Source organism: Dasypus novemcinctus, chromosome 13 (genome assembly GCF_030445035.2).
Source record: "Dasypus novemcinctus isolate mDasNov1 chromosome 13, mDasNov1.1.hap2, whole genome shotgun sequence".
In the NCBI taxonomy this organism is placed as follows: Eukaryota; Metazoa; Chordata; class Mammalia; order Cingulata; family Dasypodidae; genus Dasypus; species Dasypus novemcinctus.
The window spans coordinates 56,854,627-56,861,697 of NC_080685.1; the positions used below are offsets into that span (position 1 = coordinate 56,854,627).

The following is a 7,071-nucleotide window of genomic DNA, read 5'->3' on the forward strand; positions in this document are numbered from 1 at the left end:
ACAAAGGCAGGGCAATCTTCCCAGCCAGAGGGTATCATTTCAGGATAAGGAAAAATTAGCCTGGCAGGGGAGCGACTGAGTGTGTCCCAGGCTAAGAAAATGTGCACAAGAGAACATGAAATATTCAAGGAAATGCAAGTGGTAGATAATGGCTGAAGGGTAAAATTTGAGCCAGAGGATGGTGAGGGATGAGGCTGAAGTGGCAGATGGTATACCAAGAGCATGGGTTTTGGAGTCAGGGAGTCAGGAGCTCCACTTTCACCACTTTCCAGCCACATGTCTGCAACCAAGTAACCTTTCTCAGAGTCTCAGTTTCCCCATATAAAAAATGATTGTACTTCAGATTACATGAAAAAATGTACATAAAGTGTCTGGCACAGGCATGCATTTTTTTTTTATATAATTTTTTTAATCCGCCCCCCCCACCGCAGTCTGTTTGCTCGTCATCTGCTCATCTTCTTTAGAAGGCACAGGGAACAGAACCCAGGACCCAAGAGCTTGAGCCACTTCTACTCGCTGCTGCTTGTGTCTTTTGCCGGTTGCAGGATCTGCTCATTGTGGCTCTGCTCCCCTTTTTTAGGAGGCACGGGGAACCAAACCCAGGACCTCCCATGTGGGAGGCGGGTGCCCAATTGCTTGAGCAATATCCAATCCCAACAGATGAGCATTTTTAAAATGATAACAAGTATTATTTATCTCTGTTTATGCTGGATAAGCTTGGTGACTGGCCCATGAATATAAATTTAAGCTATTAAATCAATAGAAGGATGAATAAACGAGTGAATTCATTCACTTAACAAATTTATTAAACACCTTCCATATGCTAGACACCGTTCTAAGCACTGGAGATATAGCAGTGAACAAAGCAGCCAAATTCTCTGCCCAGTGGAACATGCAGTTCATAAATTGGGATGGAGAAGTTCTCTGATGAAAAGCTAACACACTAACAAAGCTAAGTTCCCATGAGGTCTAGATGTTAGTCCTACTTTGTAAAAACAATGAGGAGGCTCTTGTCCCTCCCTTGGTCACTTCTCACTTATCAACCCCCAGCTTCCTGTTGTGATCCAGGGGAACTGGTGACTTGTGCTGTTTGACAGGAAGAAATGTCAAGGAGGGCTCAGTTCATACTTGGACTCTAATGTCTAAAGTGGTAGCAAGAGGAAATAGGAAAGCAGCCTCACAAAAGGGCTATGGAAAGAGAGATTTGCCTATCTCAGCAGCCTAGTGATAAGTGAGCTCAAATGCCTTGTGATGCATGCAGATTTTATTTTCATAGTAGGATAATCGTACTTCACAGGTGACTATCTCTTTACAGAAAGAGTTTACCTAGGGGATCCCATTTAATCCTCAGGAAGACTCTACAGGTGGTAGGAATTAACTCCATTTATTCCAATCTCACGCCTTCAGAATTAACTCTTCCCTCTCCATTGCTTTCTTCCCCATGGTATATAACTATGTTCAAGTTTAATCATAAACAAAAACTCCAACAAAAATCTCCCTTCATCCCTCATTTCTCTCTAGCCAACATCCTGTTCATCTCCTCCTCACAGCCAAGTCCATTATATGCTCTCCTTCAATTTGCTCACCCACCAGACCTACTCCCAAATGCACTGAAAATGTTCTTGCTAAAGTCACCAGCGTCTACCATTTGCCCATTTCAACAGATACCTCCAGAACCTGTCGTAACTGGCACCTCAGAGCACGTGAAGACACTCTCTGCCAGTTCTCCTCCTACCCCTCAGTCCACTCCTTTTCAGTCTTTCCGGATTCTTTTTCTCTGCCACTCCTTTAATGTTGTCAGTCAGGGCTCTTTCTACCACCCTCTCCCCTCCCTCTCTCTCTAAGTAAACACTCATTTTTGCTTCAAAATCTTGCTCAGGCTTCTGATTTGTGATATCTTCCCTAACCGTCTTGCAACCTCTCATTCCTACTCCCTCACCTTCTCCCTCTTTTTCCTTACCTCAAAATGACATGCAATCCCCTTCCTCTTGCTTTCAGAGCAACTCTTCCATCCCTTCAGTGAAAAACATATAATGTGAGGTTACTGTTTGTGTCTGGTCTTCCTCAGTAGATTAAGAGAAACTCCAGGGTAGAAACAGTAACTTCTCTAGTTTGCATTTTCAGTGCCTGGCACATTGGTAGATGCTCTAAAGTGTTTACTGAATGAATTACTACATGGATTTTTATAAGTGAAGAAACTGAGATTTAGAGGTGCTTTGCAAATTCTTAAGTCTTTAGACTTCAAAGGATGTATTTTCTCCACCTCAGCAAAGAAAAGAGCAATGTTACAAGTGGTTAGTTATAAGTACCTCAACCCCAGTGAATTATAGAAATCAAGGGACAAGGTGGCGGGTAGGATTTCCTTTTCCCCACAAACATAGCCCTGGCTGCCAGGTGGGGAAGGATTGTTTTTGTTTGTTGGTATTTGTAGCCTTCTATTTGCACATGCCAGGGTAAGAGAAAAGGGGGGGGGGGGGGAGCAGAGGAGAAGAGGAGGAAGAAGGAAAAACAAAAAACACCTTCCGTCTCTTCCTCCCAGTGGACAATTACTACCATCACTTCCTTTTTGAGGCAGGAGGCAGGAAGCCTAACCTAGTTCGTGAAACTCCTGATTTGCCTCAGATTTCCTCAGGGAGGGTAGGGTCGGGGAGTGATTTAATAAGACACTTTGTAGCCGGGCCAGCTCCAAATGTGATCTCTACCATCCTGAAGCAGTACTCTTGAGGAAACTTTCAACAAGGTGGTCAAAGATACCATCTTGAAGGAAGGAAACTTCTCCCTTCACAAGGAATAAGCAAGCTTTCTAGGGAGAGGTTCTGAAATGAGACAGTGTGTGCGTTCGCCAATTACAAGCTCAAGTTCCACCCAAATACACACAATCAAAGGCTTCACCAAGGCCATCATTACATGCACTGGGCCCTCCTGCTGTTTGGGCAACGTTTTAGTCCTGCAGTGAAGCAAAATAAATGTCATCAAAGCAGCGAGGCGAAGACAGACCCATTCGGCAGTGCCTTTTTTCAACCTGATGACTCACTTAGCCTTGTCATTTATAATGCTGCAGTCTGGGAGGGGAAGGAGGAAATGAAGAGGAAAAGAGTGGGCTGTGTTGTGCATGTAATTTGTTTCCCCATTTCAGACAGCATTTTAATGAGCTTTCTCATTAAGGGCTCTGAGAGTCTATGCTTAAAGTTTTCTGGACAAGCAAATGAGCAGGACGGATATCAGATGGCATCAGGCTAGCACCTCATGTTTTGTTTTAAAGATATAGTCATCTGGGGAGCGGTTATGGAAAAAAAGCATCTTTATTTATGAGAAGAGGGATTTGATAACTCTTTCATCCATAGCCAATCCCCATGAAAATACTAATGTTCATTAATTATTAGCATTTTAGTATGTTTCAGTGCTAGCATTTCTCTACTCAGCCGGTTCCCACAGTGAAAGGTAATTGTCCTGTGCTATCCTAGCCCTCGCCTCATATTTCTAGTTGGGCACTTATCACATTGCATCAGAGATAATGTCCCCTCTAGGTTCTGACCCCATTAGATGGGCACTCAGCCTTACCTAGTCCTCCCTCATATTCCCAGGGCCCAACATAGTGTCCAGACACTTAATAGACAATAATAAAGGGTTTTTATTTACCCTTTAACTCAATTCATTAGGAGCTATTAGTACACAGGAAAGTACATGAAAAGAATTAGACTCGAGTACTAGACTGCACATCAGTATAATTTATCACCTTGCAAGGTTCAACAAACGTTTTAATGTGCTAACAGCCCCTAATTAAAGCAGCAGCTTTCAGTTACAATTATCAAGGAGGAAGGAAAGTACAGAGGAAGATTGAGAGAAGCCATTTCTTTGTCATTTGTGGACTTTGTCTAATGGGTTTATGAGTATGAATTAGCCCTTTTATGATAGAGAAAATGATGGAGTTGTTGGTTTTTTAAAAATATATTTTTCCAGTGAGTTTGCTTAACATAAATGAAAAAGACAAAAGCAAATTCTAGCTGCTAGACCTGAACCTTTTGTCTGGCAATCCTTCCCTTTGCTTGCATGGTGTAAAGAATGCCTCATTCTATAACACCAGGGACTTCCAGAAAAGACATATGTTACTTGTCTGGCACAGTATTGGTCATGGAGTGTGTACTCAGTTGAAGCCACTTCCCCTCCCTCATTGCCAGAAAGGTCACAAAAAGGGGAGAGGGCTGTGTTCCGGTGGGGCTCTGTAGAGAGACATCAAGGGCCGCAACACAGTTCTCCCTGAAACGTTTGCTGCAGGGGCCCAGGATTTCTATGCTACTGAAGCTTCTTATTTTTCCTCCATTACACTTCATACCAGAGGTCTAGGCCATCTGTCTTAGTTGTCCAGGGCTATTTTGATGAATGCCACTCAGCGTGTTGGCTTAAACAACAGGAATTTATCGTCTCATGGTTTTGGAGGCTAAAAGTCCAGCATCAAGGTATTAGCAGGTTTTGCTTTCCTCCAGAGTCTTTTTTGCCCCAGCAATCCTCTGTCACATGGCCATCTCTCTTGTTGTATCCGTTCCTCTGATTTCCACTGACTTCTGGCTTCTGATTTCTGGCTTCTACTCACTTCTGTGTCCAATTTCCTTTTCTTATGAGGATTTCAATCATATTGGATTAAGGCTCACCCTGATACAATTTAGCCTCATCTAAATAGGTTCTTAAAAGATCCTCTTCACAAATGAGTCTGCACCTTAACTAATATCTTCATAATCCTATGTACAAATGGGTTCACACCCACAGGACTGAGGCTTAAGACTTGAACATGTCTTTTGTGGGGGACATGATTGAAACCCCAATACAATCTGTCTCTCTGTTCCCTTTCTCACTCAGACACCCACAAACCACGACTTGAGTAGTCAGCAAGGAGCCAGTGACCCGTCCCTATGAGCAGAATGAGGTTGGGGTGTTCAGACTACACATCTGGAGAGGTTTTTCTGACAGTCATCACCTAGTCAGTGTTTCACAAAGTGTTATCTGAAGACTGTGCTCAGATCCCTGGAGAAGCCGACTGAAAACTGATTGGCTTTTCCTGTCTCCATCAAAAATGCACCTGAATCAAGGCTTCTGGGGAAGAAACACTGGTGTCTAAATTTTTATCAGGCTTTCCAGATGATTCTGCTTGGCACTCAAGTTCAAGAGCCGTTGCCCTCGCTTCTGACCTAGTGGTTGTTTGGATCACTAGAGGGCACCCTGGAACAACGTTTTTCCTAGGCTGCAGCAGCCTTTCAGCTCCTGCCATTGACCATGGCTGCGGCATCCACACAGTTCTGGTCTGTAGCTTTCAAGCCCATCCGGGAACCACAGTTTCCTTTAAGAAACGTCGTCATCTGATTGCCACATCACCAAGTCCATCTAGCATGCATTTCCACAGTGGCACTGTTCTAAAGAAAAATTAGACATTAAATCATCCTATTTTTATTCATTAAACTCTTAATATATTGTGTACCACAGCATTAGGTAGTGAAAGGATTGATCAAAGAAACATTTTTCCTACTCTCAAGACAGATGTGGAAAAGATTAGACATTAATATGAAATCATTTAAGAATAATTTAGATAGAATAAATGACTGATTCTGACACAGCCAGATGCCAGTCTATGCATAAATAGGAAGCTCCAGGGGTGGTCACTGAGCTGACTGGGGTAACTACTGGCCAAAATCCATGGGAAGACATGGTGAGAAAGGTGGGATGGGTGGGGCCTTGAGAAAAGTGAAAAGAAGAGGTCAGGGCTGTGCTACTATAACAAATGTCTTTCTACTTTAGGGCCCTTCCCTGTGTCTCAGCAGGCCCTTAACTAAAATAGATATGGCAAATGCAAATCTGGGAGGTGCTGTTGGGCCTTCTTTTGTCATCTTGTCACAGTACTCCATGAGTACTACAGAATATGCCAGGCGCTGGCCAAGTGCTGGGGATACAACAGTGAACAAGACAAACACCCTGCCCTGCCTTCAAGTGTTTACAGTTCAGTAGGGGAGCTAGAAAGCAAGCCAGTGTCACACAGTGTGTTGTGATAGGTAGAGTAGGAGGTTTGTGAGAGCTCATAAGAAGGAAACATACCCCAGAGCCTGGGTGGTAAAGGAAGACTTCCCTGGGGTAGAAACATCAGTGGAAGAACTTAAAGGATGAGCATGGAGTAAGAGAGGAAAAGTGTGTCTGAAGGTTGGGGAAGAGAAGCAGAGCATATTTGAGGAAGTGAAAGAAATGCAGTAGAGCTGGTGGTGTGTTGGGGGTGGGGGAGATACGCTAAACAATGTGGGGGTGCTGGTGGTAGGCGGGTGGGTGGGGGTGGTACAGGCTGCCCAGGGGCCAGCTCACGAAGGGCCTTGAAAATCCTAACAGGGATATCTGAACATTACCTTAAAGGCCCTGGGGAGCCATTGAAGGGCTATGAGCAGAGGAGGTGTTGTGATCAGATCTTCATTTTAGGAGGATCGTACTGTGCCAGAGTCAGTGCTGCCTTGGTAGATTAATAAACAAGCAAAACCAAAGGAATCCATCTCTCCCTTCCAGTGGGCATTTCCGGTTTCCTTTCTCCATGCCCAAGCACCAGCTTCCCAGGAAACCCTTTGAAAATGGATGTCTCTCTTTAAGATCTGCTTCACATGCCTGAAAGCAGAAGAGGGAGGAGCACTCTAAAAATGTGACTGTCACAAGCTGAATGGCCATTCTTGGCATTGCCCGTGGCCCTCGCCAAAGGTGATCTCTGGCAAAGTGGAGGAAGCAGAGCCACCCTGCAGTGAGCGTGGTGCCAACCTCCTCTCCCAGGCTGCACACCTTTAGCACCGCCATCCAACAGCCAAACGGCAACAGCAGGGGAAAACTACGGACTTGTGAACCGGTGTGCAAAAATTAAGCAAAGTATAAAATGAGAGGTTTTTTCCTACCTAGGTAACTACCGTTTTATTACTGCCTTATTTCTTTTACTTGGCACACACATCAAAATGTAAAATTTTAATCAGGATTTCTGTCCTTATCTATGTGGTAGCTAAGAGACAGGTGATGGCAATAAACCTTAATGACCAGACAAAGCCTAACACTAATGCAGCT

At 44.1% G+C, this 7,071-nt stretch overlaps 1 long non-coding RNA gene across 1 annotated transcript; it reads right to left on the reverse strand.

The window, feature by feature from the left end:
* Window positions 1-787: 787 nt before the first annotated feature.
* Window positions 788-6,630, reverse strand: LOC131273044 (uncharacterized). The gene is made up of 2 exons (XR_009180146.2): window positions 6,381-6,630; window positions 788-5,405 (listed from the first exon to the last, which is right to left on the reverse strand). It is a non-coding gene; the product is annotated as an uncharacterized lncRNA (long non-coding RNA).
* Window positions 6,631-7,071: the final 441 nt, after the last annotated feature.